At 38.6% G+C, this 14,296-nt stretch overlaps 1 pseudogene; it reads right to left on the bottom strand.

Annotated features, from left to right (window-relative positions):
• The window catches only part of LOC121032725 (60S ribosomal protein L27a-like), a 32,441-nt pseudogene extending 27,063 nt beyond the window's left edge, over window positions 1–5,378 (bottom strand).
• Window positions 5,379–14,296: the final 8,918 nt, after the last annotated feature.

The raw sequence follows: 14,296 nt of genomic DNA, 5'->3' as shown, positions 1-14,296 counted from the left end.
GACAGACTGAATTCAGAGCGCTTCGGGATTTCAAATCTGAGAATTCTCTGCAATTAGTATATCAAGTATGATACACAGAAGTGACCATGGCGTGGCATGTGGAGCAGTGTGGACAAGAGGTGTGAGGAAGAAATAAGGGATGGGGAGAGTCCCCATCCCCAGCCATTCTCCCTGGGGTTTCTGTAATTATCCAGCCAGCCGGGAAGGAATGCTCACACAGCCTTATGTGAATATGTGAAGGTTTTTTTTATTTTGTTTGTTTTGTTTTGTTTTGTTTCTGTTTTTGTTTGTTTAGTATTTTTGCAAGCAATTCATTCCTATGAAGAGTAGACTATGTTTTAAAGTTAATCCAATAGAAATGGTGTCTTCCTTAAGGTAGTCTATGGTGCTTCCATCAGGAAGTTCTGTGTTCTTTATGGTATTTCCTTCAGAGTAGTCTAGAGTAATATGTATTAGGAAAAGCTGGATTAAGTAAAATTACATAAATTTGTGTGTGTGCATGTGTTAGCGATTTAAATATATTAATGGAAGCATTTTCCAAATGTGTTCTTCACAAAAACAGTGTCAAATATTTCCTATGACTAGAGTTCAGGGGATCCCACTTAGGGAAATACAAGTAAAGGTTCAATCTTCAAATTAAATTTCCAAATAACTTGGTAATATCTTAATATATAGTACATGTAATTAAGGAGAATTCAAAATATGCAAAATTTTACTTCATTTTAAAAAATTTTTATTTATTTTTGAGTGAGAGAGAGGGAGAGAGAGAGGGAGAGAGAGAGACTGAGAGTGTGCACGCACAAGCAGGGGGAGAGAATCTGAAGCAGGCTCTGCACTCTGCATCAGAGAACTCAATGTGGGGCTCGAACACATGAACCTTGAGATCATGACCTGAGCTGAAGGCAGATACTTAACCGACTGAGCCACACATTCAATTTTCAAACAAATGGCAGATATTGTATAAAACATGAAAATGAAAAATAAATGTAAAATGTTATTTCTTGAAACTATTGACTGAAATAATTTGGCTTTACTTTCAACCAGAAGTAGGAGAGAGTTGTTTATTGAGTTAAAAAAAGTATTTGAAGAAAATATGATCCCTTTTATTATATAGAGATATGTAAATTGCACAAAGAAACTAGTTTCTTTACTTGATTTGAATATCACATTTCATTCCTGCGAAGTCATTCCAGTGCCTGGTGTCTATTATAGATGAAATGCCACAGTGCCTTTCTGGTCTGGAGAATTTTAAGGAAAATAGCCTGTAACAGTGTTCCCAGTGTGATATTTCATAGAAATAGTTCTACAGTCTCAGGGAGACAGACATACACACGGCATACAAACAAACTGATATACACATGTACAAACTTACACTGACTTTGAAACACACGTATTTTGGTTTTTTTTTTTATAGGATTTTTTAAAGTTTATTTGTTTATTTTGAGAGAGAGCAAGAGAGCGTGTGCTTGAGTGAGGGAGGGACAGAGACAGATGGGGAGAGAGGATCCCACGCAAGCGTGGCACTGTAGCCCTACTCAGAGCTTATCTCACAAACCGTGAGATCATGACCTGAGCTAGAATCAAGAGTCAGATGCCTGACTGAGCCACCCAGGCTCCCTGAAACACACATATTGTAAAATTTACTACATAAATTGTATATTGTGCAGAATGGGGAAATTAAATTTCATTTAACTCTTCATTTTTGTTTTGTTTTGTTTTTGACTTTCTAAAATCCTAAGCCAACATTGTGGCATTATGGGAACATTGCATCATGGGAAGGACCTGAACAGGGTGGATGCTGTTTCTTGGTCACTGTTTTGGCCGTCAGAGTGAAGAATGACCATTTATATCCTTTTCAGAGTAATGCCTGAAATAGGAATTTTTTCATGTCTGGATATGCAATCCTTAGACTCTGATTTCAAATATTACTTACAATCTCATATGGTGTTGACAATAATGGAACAGTAAGTTACCTAATGTGTTATTATTTGATAGAGATTTAATTATTTTTACTCTTTATTTTTGGTAGTACTCTTTTAGGATCCTAAACAAATTTCTCTCTTTACCTTTTAGAAAATCCTTTATTATTTGTTGAGCATTGATCACTGTTTCTGGCTCTCCTGGAAGAAACGTCAACATTGCCCTGGTTTGTGGAGTGTTTGCTGGAAGCACCTTTGATAATGTCAGAAATGATGTCATTACTGTTCTGGGAGGAGTGTGTTTTCCACGAACTTGTGTTTCTTCTTCCATACAGCACTGATGATGGCAAAAAACAAGTATTTGTCAAAGGTAAGACTTTTTAAAACTAAAAATTTTGGGGCGCCTGGGTGGCGCAGTCGGTTAAGCGTCCGACTTCAGCCAGGTCACGATCTCGCGGTCCGTGAGTTCGAGCCCCGCGTCAGGCTCTGGGCTGATGGCTCAGAGCCTGGAGCCTGTTTCCGATTCTGTGTCTCCCTCTCTCTCTGCCCCTCCCCCGTTCATGCTCTGTCTCTCTCTGTCCCAAAAATAAATAAACATTGAAAAAAAAATAATTTAAAAAAAACTAAAAATTTTATGATAGTTGAACATACTTTGAAGAATCAGAAATTCTGAGATAGTCTCATTAAGGCAATTTCAACTTTGTTGAAAATCACATCGCTAAAGTAATTGGTAATGCCCTTTCAAAAAGAGAAATACAGTATGCACTCTGTAACATGATTCATCACTTTCCAGAGAAGGCAATAGAAATGTATAGTTGTTTTTTATTTTTTTGAGCATCTCATAATTGTAATTTACACATACAAATCCCACAGGCATATGTCACCAACAGATGGTATTTATTAAAAATCCACATGCATTCTTGGACGGTTTAAGTGTCATTCTGCCTGAAGGCAAAGAAATGGATTAGAAGACCTTTCAAGGTCATTCTGCTTAGAACTTTCAAGAGTACAATGCGGAACTGTCCCATTGTTTAAAATGTGTTTATTTTAAATATATGTACAAGTCAAGTACATTTGGTTGCAAGTGACACATATCTAACTTGAATCAGAGTAATAAAAAAAGTGCAATATATTGGCCACTTATGAAAGGGTTTGGTCAGCTTTGGCATTCGAAACAATCGGCTTCAAAGACTAGAATGCAGTAAAGTCTCCTTTTCCTCTTTCTTCTTTGCTTCTCTTTGTGGGTTGCTCATTCTGTCTTCAGCAGATAGACTTCTTCCACATAGTGGGGAACATGGGTCCAGAAACGGATGCGTCAGTCATCAAAGAGAAGTCTTTGCAACCAGCTCTGTTTAGAAACCCTGGGCAAGGGGCACTTGGGTGGTTCAGTTGGAGCCAACTTTGGCTCAGGTCATGATCTCACAGTTGTGAGTTTTGAGCCCTGTTTGGACACTCTGCCCTCAGTGTGGAGCCTGCTTCGGATCCTCTGTCTCCCTCTCTCTCTGCCCCTCCCGCCTCGTTCTCTCTCTCTCTCTCTCTCTCTCTCTCAAAAATAAACATTAAAAAGAAAAAAAAGAAGAAAGAGGGGTGCCTGGGTGGATCAGTCAGTAGGGCAGCCAACTTCTGCTCAGATCATGATCTCGCGGTTGGTGGGTTTGAGCCCCACGTCGGGCTCTGTGCTGACAGCTCAGAGCCTGGAGCCTGCTTCACATTCTGTCTCCCTGGCTCTCTGCCCCTCCCCCCACTCACACTCTGTGTCTGTCTCTCAAAAATAAAATAAATAAACGTTAAAAAAAATTAAGAAGAAAGAAAGAAACCATGGGCAAAATTTTAACTGGCACAACTTGAGCCCAGAAGCAATCACCATAAGCAGCAGTTGTAGTCTTATGATTGACTTCCTGGGACCATGGGCCTTTCACTGGCCATGACCATATTCACACTAGGATTGAGAAAGACAAAAAGAGATTCCTGGGATCCTGAGACTGTCCTACCCTAGTCTCCAAGTGAATGTTTTCACTATTACAAAATGGTCAAGAGACAGTTTCAGGAATATTATAATTAAGAATGAATATTTGTTTTTTTCCTAAGTGTCTATCAAGATCAGTATCTTCCTGTTGTGCCTATCTCTGATCCCAATTTTCCCCAGAAGTCCAAGCCCCTAAGGACATACATGGTTACCTTTATGTACCTCCATTTGGCTCTGGACACCCTCTAATCTGACATAATCTCATACAACACTCTGATTCCTATCCTTCCTCCCGTGAGTTCCTGGCTTCCTGACCTCACCACGTATGCACACATGCTTTCTGGAACTCAGGTTCTGTTATCAATAAAATGGTGTATGATCTTTAACTTCTGTAAACATTCCTTTTCCTTTTTGGTTTTACTGAAATCCGGCCATCACTTGAGGATGTCTGATTCCTCTGCAGCCTCTCAACTGTTCCTATTATGGCTGCTGTTTTATCTCTCTCCCACCCCATATGTAATGTAAGTGTTCTTTTCCTTTTATTACCATTCAAGTTTATTCAGCCCTTCATTCCCCTAACGCCTTAGCTATTTAAATTGGACTGCCCCACCTTGTTGTAGTATCTACCAACTGCCTGGTAACTGCCTTACTTATTGACAGTTTTAACATGATCCTTATATTTTTTTTCACCACCACTGTCTTACCTTTCTTTCGATGACTTTAGCATCATGTGATGACTGAACCCACACTCTGGATTTTCACACTGTTGAGTTTCTCACTTGCAGTGATCACTCCAACATCGGATATCCAAGCCTATGGAGGTACTCTACAGATTTTCATTCTGATACCTGCACCTGATTCTCTCTTGAAAGTAACCCACCATAAATTCAGCATTCCTTGTATTGCTAGCTCACCGGGTCTCGTGTCATCTGCTCTTGCAAATATTTAGCTCTTTAAGATTTTCCAACCATTTTGACTATTACCTTTGTGTTTGTTGTCATTAGTGCCCCTCTTGTCCTGAATATCTTTCCTTAGTTTAGAGTCTATGATTCACACAAAGTGTATCCCCTTCTCTCTAACATCAACTCCATTATCCGTCTCCCACCACTGCACTCGCAGGTGAAACCTCAGCCTCGTGAAACTCACCTCTCTGCCTACCCTGTGCTTGTTCTTGAGAAACTAAATGTTCTTGAAGAACAACACTCAAACATGCTGATGGGTTACCCTTAAATTTATGACAATATATCTCAAGTGAGTTTCAGGGGTCCCAGGCAATCTTGTCCTACTTTTCTGTCAATTTGTTGTTCCATCATCTAGAAGAACTATGTAATTTTTTTTTTCTCCTCAAAATCTGTTTACTCATCCTCAACTAATTATCTCATTTTGTTTTTCATGGAAAGAAAAAATTAAAAATAGTGACTTTATCTTGCTTCCATCAACTCAAATAACCAACTTGCATCTGCGTTGCCATATTCTGCACTACAGCTGCACATGCCGTCTTGTCTTCTGCTAATCGTGTCTGAAAGGTTTCTGCTTGTGCTCAGCGCTGTGTTGCACTGTTCAGATCCACCTTTCAGGACTAAAGGGCTTATTCCCCCAGACTGGGGTAACAGCCCAGCCTGCTCTTCCCCAACAAGACTGCCCTAGGAGTTTTCCCAGAGGTCCCAGGCTGAGACCTCTGTGGTGGTGGCATCAATGTTCAACTCTTCCCTAGTTCCAGTCCTACTTCCTTCAGCCCCTCACAGGTTTGACCCCAACGGCTCTCCCAAACAAAGTTCTTGCAGGAATATATCTGTCTAAATGTTTCACAGGGAATCTGGCTGAACAGAGGTGGTACCTGGAGTGGTCTGAGGGTCTGAATCTAAAATAAGACGTAATTGCCACCGACCAGTTGCAGTGAGTCCCAATGAGGACCCCAACATTTGTGGTAGGTAGAGCTCTTGTGGGAGGCTCTTGGCACACTGTGGTGGTGCAGTGGTTAAGCGTTTTCATTTAAGATGAACTGGGACAGTATACCCATAGAAAGAAATGCATCAGTAAGGCAATATCTCAGGTGCTTTAGAAGTTTGGGAGAGGTGGTAATTATGAAGCTTATGGAATTTGATTGTTGTTGCTGGGAGCAATTAATGTATTTGATAAATTAAATTAATGGCTAAGTGTGGAAGCCAGAGAACCTCTTGGGAAACATATGAAGAAAATTTAATTTCCTGCAGCTAGCAGGTAGAAAAAGCAGAGGACCAGGCCCAGGACCTAATTATAAGAGCTACAGAACTCCCAAGAAGGTTGCATTCTCAGCCCTGGCAAGTCTTATGCCACAGTCAGGGCTCTGGCTGGAACAAGTGGACTGCTGAAACTTTGGACAGAGACATCTGGATGGATGTACTTGAAAACACTGTAACTCAAGATTTTCATGAACCATCTGCACTTGCAGTTGTACTTTATGTCTTCTTGATTCCCATGTGCTTTGCCATGATGAAGGGCCTCTGCTTTGCAAAATGGTACATGTCCCCATCCCCACTCTTTGGATATAGCCCAACATCTCCTTCTGACCACCAGGTTAGTAACCAGAGTGAAGTTATAGCAGGACCTGTTTGGAGAGATGAAATGCTGAGCCTGCAAAGGGTAGAAAGATGCTGTACCAATAAAGAGTCGAAGGACCCAACCAAAATCTACTGAAGGAGTGTGGTGATAGGTATTTTTAGGACGGATCATGAGACTACTGGATCAAGAGGACCATTACAGAAGGCTGGAGAAGGAAGAGTTTGTTGATCTAGAAGCACTCTCCAATATGAAAATATTTAATTACCCAGCAAGGGCCCTGGAGCTAACATGTGGCTACTTTGGCTTTTGAAAGTTTGAAGAAAGTACTGGCACACTCTAAGTATGATGGAGATGCCAGAAGTGCTGCAGCAGACAGTGGAAGAAAGCTCAAAAGCTTAAATAACTAAGGCTGGATATCTCTCTCCAGATGGGAGAGTACAGCTTCTGCCAGTGTCGTAAGGGATGCACTAGTACCAGGGGCACCCGCGTCACCAAGAAAGTGAGTGGCAGTTGTGTTCTACAAGCCAAGGCTGAGAGTATGGGAGGCCCACTGATTGCAAAAAGAATTATGAGATCTCAAATCACAGAGGCCAAGTGACAGCTAGTAACTATCGGAGGCAAAGTGGGTTCCCTGAAAATAGATTTTAGGATGGAAAATTTAGGGTGGAAAGCATGTTTTTATGCCAGTTGCCTCTCTATTACTGTATTATAAGCTATTTGAGGGCAGAGAATTGCTTGCCTCCTTCACTTGTGTGTCATCAGTACAGAAAATATTGCTGGTCTTGCAAAAAGGACTTCCAATAAATATCTGGAAAAGAGGTTATTCTGAAAGGGTGGGTGTGGGGAATTATTAGCAACACCAATGCTGGAGACTTTGTGAGATTGTTAGCCACTCAAATTTGTAACTTTCATATGGCTTTAAAAATTTAGCAATAAAAGAAATTACTGTGGACCTTTAAAAAATAGAAGCAGACTTATAAATTATAACCTTTAATAAAGGCATCTGTTTCAGTGTTAACTTGTGAAACGCTTACTTGAATTAAGCTTTATGTAAGTTCTTTATTGAGAGGCATGGCATGGGTTAAGCACAGCCATCAGGAGTTAGTTTGTGACAGGGGAGGTTACGTGGTGATGATATTTTTTGTTCCGTTTACTAAAAGGAAGCCTTAAAAATTAGGAGAGAAAATGTTGAGATATCTGGATGAATTTCTTGGTGAAAAGTATAAGGAAATTTAAACCAGTGTTTCCCAAACTACGTTACTGAAAGCATGGATTTTGTCAGTGGTTAATGCATGTTCTGTGTTCAAAGTATTTACAATTGCATCTAAGTTTGGGAAATACTGCCCTAGGTTTCGTGTGTTGGGTATAAGTTAAAAGAGCACATATTAACTATTTGACCTTCAAAAGAGATGACAGCTGTTTGTATTTCTAATGGGTAGCATAATTTTTCACGACTCACGATTTGTTAAAGAATTAGGGAAAGGGAATCTAAGATTATGATTAAGAAGAACTAAGACTAAATATAAAACCAACTATTTGAACATAGAGTTTTTGGATTTCTTTATATTTTGTTTTAAATAATTTTTAATAGTTGAAGTGTTTCGTGTGTCTGATATTTCTCAGGTTCTGTTCTAGGCATTGTAGAAGATACAGAGATCAAGTTTTACATGGTTTATCTTCTGAAAGATATTACATTTTAATAAGTGGTTAGTAGCGGTTGTATATTTGTGTCAAAATTGTCAAGAAAAGCATCATTTATAACATCTGTTAGAATATGTACTCATTTATTCACATGACACAAAAGTCATTTGGGCAGTGGTAACCAGTAGTTTCATCACTGCTGCCCCCTTGATATCAGTTTGCTGAAAATTTGACATAGTTTTTAATACAAAAATAATCTTGTTTGTAATCTTTATTCGTGTCTATAAAGTGATCACAAATGGGGATGCCTGGGTGGCTCAGTCAGTTGAGCATCTAGCTCTTGGTTTTCGCTCGGGTCATGATCCCAAGATCATAGGATCCAGCCCCGCATGGGGCTCTGTGCTGGGCAAGCAGCCTGCTTTGGATTCTCTCTCTCTCTCTCTCTCTCTCTCTCTCTCTCTCTGCCCCTCTCCCTGCCTGTGCACTCTCTCTCTCTCTCTCTAAAGTAAAAAAAGAAAAAAAGAAAATGCTCATAAATGTCATTCAGGCCCTTTTAGCAAGGCAGAAAAGCAAATAAAAATCATCAAGTAATAGAATTTGCTTTCAGCAAGCTCAATCTCCTTCTTTGGTACTGTTTTACTCCCCCACAGACCCCCAAAATATACCTTGTCTCCCTCCCTTCACTCCTCAACAACTTGCTCAAATGATTTATTTCCATCATAGTATGCATTATAGAAAACAGTGTAAAATATTACACTGAAAATCTTGGAGATTTTCATTTTTAATGAATTAATGCTTTAAAAAGAATGGTGGAATTTTTATATAAATCAATAGATGAGGAAGATAAATGTAGAGAACACTAAGGATTGTATTCACAACCTAAAGTCAGGTCACGTAAGAACTTTCTTCAATGTGTAAGTCAATTCCAACCCTCATGGCAACTGTTCTATGTTCACATTGAATTGATTCTCATTCACTTGAGTCTTGGGATTGAGTGGATTTTGCTGTGGGCCCTGCCTCATAAAACAGGGATTCACCTTAAATTTCTCAGAGTAGAAAATTTTATAGGGTAGTGCTGCAGGAAACTAAGCAACTAGTAGCTAGGCAACCAGGAGGAATTGCAAGAAGAGAAAATTTAGAAAAGACCAAGCAGGTATTATCTATACAATATTTGGTATTAAGAGATTTAAAAGTATTATCCTTTGTTTGTTAGTAAAACTTTCTTGTGATACTCTGTGTCTCTCACGTACACTTTTATATGAAATTTATTTTATCAGATTATCTTCCATCAGGTCTTTTGATTGCCTAGGGCTTTTTTCCAGAATTCACTTAGCTGCTTGGTTCAGGCTACCTTGATAAGAACTGTAAATTATTATATTGTAAGCATTGTCAACCTAAGAGTGAAACATTGGACTTGATGGGACCATTAAGCATCTGCCACAGCCTCTTGGTTGACGATACTATTCACCCCTAGAGATGATACTTGGTCAGAGGCTGACAGCATATCCCGTACCCTGCTCATTGCAAGTTGACTTCATCTACAGAGTTAGGGAGAAGGGGGTCCAGGGTGCTTAGAGTCCAATACACTAGGAGGGACCATTTGCCCGAAAACAAGACATCCTACCTTTTAAGGCCACATGAGCTATATTCTAGTGTTTTTTGGGGGTCACTTTTGTTTGCTAGTATCATTAAACTAGTCCAAACTAAGGGGGATGAGACTATTGTCGTATCTCCAAATCTGAGGAGAGGAATAGAGCTAGGTGTTTGAAACAATCAAACATTTTTCTAATATCCTTGCTTTGTTATGTTGTTTGGTTTATTCTTCCCTTTCATTACAATTCCCTTTCTTCCACTCTTTTGGTCAATGGCACCAGCATCTGATAGCTCCCTTATTTTCCAGCATCTAAGTCAGGGACCCAAGGAGAGAATTCAGGTCCAAATTTCAAAATTTTCAGCCAAGTTCTCATATTGGCCCTCTGTAATAATGACTATGACCAGAGCATGAGGCCACAAAAAGTAGGAAGCTGTCATAGAAATCATGACATGCATGTGTATATATGTGAACCGAATTCCCCAAGGTGAATGTGAAGGGCACAAAATGATAGGTATCCACTGTGCCTTGCCACTTCACCATATTCTTTAGATAAAGAGGAGTCACCTCATTTCATTCTCTTTAAGAAAAGTAATAGCTCGGATATGTTATGTAAAGAATATAATAACCCTTGGGGCGCCTGGGTTGCTGAGTCAGTTAAGCGTCCGACTTCAGCTTGGGTTTCACGGTTTGTGAGTTTGAGCCCCGCATCGGGCTCTGTGCTGACAGCTTGGAGCCTGAAGCCTGCTTCGGATTCTGTGTCTCCCTCTTTCTGCTCCTCCCCCACTCACACTCTGTCTCTCTCCCTCTCTCAGAAGTAAATAAAGATTTAAAAATTTTTTTAAAAAAAGAATATAAGAACCTTACATGGGAATTCATTTTCATTTCCCTTATCACTTCAGAGTGACTCTTTCTCTGGAAAGAAAGATTGCCCATTTCACTAAATACAGTGACTAACAATGGGTGGCAATTGCAGCAAGCAGGGCAACCAAAAAAGCACATGTTGAGGCTACAGAAAGATGCAAGCCATTCATATTTATTTCTGCACTTAACAAACAACTTCTGTCATCCCTACAGTTAGTGATCAAGTTTCTGTTTCAGAGAAGACTGGACCACAAGGGAGAAGAGCAGTATGATAAACACAGAACATCCAAATAGTTTAGATATTAATCACATGATTGAAAATTTTCTCAGTTTTAGGTGAGAGGAACTGGAAGTTGTAATAGAAACCTTCAGTGAATTCCTTCTAGTTCATTTTGTATAAGTAGGCATAAAACTGGATATGGTTCTCAAAAGAGTGTGGGTTCAACTCTTCCTGAGACTTTATTTTGCAATATTTATAATGTCACAATTTAAGGAACTCAGTGTAGGCACTATTATATATTGATACCTAAACTAATTGAATATACCTAACAGACTGAATATAAAGCCCAGACTGAATATAAGTGAAATGGTGCCATTTGTGTAAATCTTGGAAGAATACTGTCCTTCAGAACTATGGCTTAAAGAAATTTATTTTTATCCAGGAATGGTACAGTCTAGATTACATTAGACAATTTTCCTGTTTGGTTGTGGAGAGTAGCTAGAGAAAATTTGCACACAGAGGAGTGATTTTGGGTAAGTTTTGAATGAAATGCCTCTCTAACCACAGCCATGTAGACCATTGTGATTTCAATTATATAAGGATGAGTGTGTAATCTCAAACAAAGATAATGATACATACTAGAAGTTTTCTTTAAACTCCTGTACTTTGCTAAAACTGGGTAGCATATAAAGGCCACTTGAGTATATTGAGGTTATGGACAAATAATAATTTGACTATGCTTTGATCTGTGTATTTCTTCACAGTGTGGTTTATTGGCAAAACGGACATACAAGCCTAAGAGCACAAGCCAACATAAACACAACACTCTAACATTGAAGGTTACTTATTGCCTCTAGTAGAGGATAAAAGTTATGTTTGAAGGAAAGCCAAATGTTTCCCACATAAATCTAGGGGACAGATGTCCAGATTCCACTCAAGTGATCAATATTCAAATAATGCCTCTCCAGCTCCTCTTTTTGGAAGGTCTGCCTAAAGTGCTTTCCCCACTGTTCACTTAGCTCTTCACCAAGATGAACCTATTTGTCATCCTTTTGAACACTAGAACGTATGAGAACACTTATGTAACAACAACAACAGCGACAGCAACAACACCACACTGGCCATATGTGGTCAAGGAGAAACAAACAGGGTATGCATAGATTAAAAAAAAATAATAATCACATCAATTTAATCTTAATTCCATTTCATTCTTCTCTTTCTGCAAGCTATGCGTTAATTTCTCCCCCAATGCCTATCTATGCTTTTATTATCAGAGCAAAGGCTATCTTGTTTGAAGCTTTTATAATATATTTTGGTTCCTATGACTCTGGGTCAAATCTGCTTTTAGAGAATGTAGCTAAAAAGCTAACAATGTGCCAACTCTCAATTACTTATGTTCCTGAAGATGAGATATTCTTTGTGGCTTTAAAGTTGGATGCAAACTTTTCCTCACAGGCATCTGAGGTCCAGTTGTTGGTCCTATTGATATCTTACAGCCACTTGTTTTCTCCTTCTTCATCCATTCTTTAAAAGGACTGTCTTGGAGATACTCTGTTCTTTCATCCCTGTTCCTTGCCTCTGATGCTCTAAATATTCTAGAAATTCCAGAAAGCACCTCTGTCACCGTACTTTTCACCTGGGTTCTTCCAGTGGCATTGTTTGAGATTTGGTGTGGCCCATCAGAGATGGCTATTCTCAGTTTTATTTCACTGTCCTTTTAAAACAAAATAACATATATTTTCAATACACAGTCTCAATCTACATTGTTATTGTGAATTTTTTGCCACAGGACCACACAGACTTTCATCTGAGAGCTTCCTGTTTCATTCTCAAAATTATTTCATTAAACATTTTAGATTTTTAAATGATTATGATCTTTGTGTAAAGGACTACTTGAGATTAAAATAATTTAGACCAGGGTGTGATTGCCTTCAAGATATAAAGATTCTACCTTGTGCCAAGGGAAACAATCGTACTGCACATGCATGTTCTATAGTTACTTTATAAATCAAAGTGTAAAATACCTAGATTGTAGCTTATTAGCTTATTATTCTTTGGACTCTAGGCTTTTCCATTTAAAACACACTTGATTTCCTTTTTCTTAGGTTGGCACTCTGGTGGAAGCTTGCATTAGAAACAGTGATCTCTGTGGAGATATAGATTACAGTTCATGTTAAAATATGTTTGCTGGTGACATCCTTTTGGCTTAAATTGGTGGCACTTTTAGTGGAGTTGAGTGTTACAGAAGTTTGCTTAAAATAATTTCGACAAGAAAAAAATGGCGCCATAAATACTATAACAAAAAATATTTTTTTAAAAATATTAATGTATTTTAGTTCTCGACTACAGAGGTAGAAGAATGTGGTTTCCGAATGCTGCTTGCTAAGCTTCACACAATGGCTGGACCCCTCTCAAGATTTAAGTCAGGATGTGACCAGTACAGAGTTTGCAGAATGTCCCATGAAATCTAAAGACGGTTTTGGTGATGTGGAAGATCCCCGAAAGGAAAAAGTTAGTTTTAGAAAACTCCAGAGCATCTTGACTTTTCAAAATAAAGCTTTTTGTTTGTTTGAGTTTAACCTTAGCCCCCCTGAATATTCCTTTCCCTGCCCCCAAATTTCCCATCTGGGGGAGACTTCCCCAAATGTCCCATCTTAAGGATATCTGGAAACAAGCGCTATTCTGTGATAGGTAACTGTAGAGAGACCACTTTTAAGAATGTTCTAACGTTAATGAGCCTGTACTAAATAAATATGAAGCTTCTTTTCCATGAATGTCCTTCAATTATCATTAGCAGCCTCAAGTTTTAGTAGGGTTTTTGGGAACCTATGCAATGATTAAATTTTCTTTCTGTAAAGTTTAAAAATTCATATCAATGACTTTCCTGCTCAAATGGAGGTAGCATGATTATCTGACCAGCACTGTAGAGAGAATCCAAGTATCAGATGGAATAGTCTCTGGGTTATCATCAAAACCAGATATCCTGTTATTATATAATTGAGGCCATAAGGTTGTCAATATCAAACACATCCATTGCTTCCCTAAATCTGCAACCTGAAACCAAAGCCAGAATTTTAAGTCACAAAGACATCACTGATAGCACGTGGGAAATTTTCAAAGCTGTGCCAAGGGATTTAAGCAGCATTGCTTCCATTAATCTTGCTGAAAGTCTCATGACTGAATCTCTATGCATCTTTTAAGATTTGCTCAAAAATGTCTCAGCATACAAAGTATGGACAAGTTATTCATTACAGCTTTTACTTTACAGCATTCTGAAACTATTTCTAAGTAATTTAGAACTGACTTTCCTCTTCTATAAAAGATCATAAAATACTTTTTGCCCAAATGAAAGATTTGCTTTTTGATAACATGAACTTTTATGAAGAGTGAAAACTAGTTTTAACACAGAGCTTGACTGGAAGGAAAACAGGAGTAAAGTTAAAGGAAACTATAGCAGGTCTATTGATTTTTTTAATACAAAAAATGATATAAGCTTAGAATTTTTTATTGCTTCAAATATAGGTATAAAATATATCTCAGTGTATATTATATTA

The sequence above is a fragment of the Herpailurus yagouaroundi genome, unplaced genomic scaffold (genome assembly GCF_014898765.1).
Source record: "Herpailurus yagouaroundi ecotype Mexico unplaced genomic scaffold, PumYag 142, whole genome shotgun sequence".
Classification (NCBI taxonomy): domain Eukaryota; kingdom Metazoa; phylum Chordata; class Mammalia; order Carnivora; family Felidae; genus Herpailurus; species Herpailurus yagouaroundi.
The sequence above is the reverse complement of the archived record's forward strand: the minus strand, read 5'-3'. Positions and strand labels throughout refer to the sequence as shown.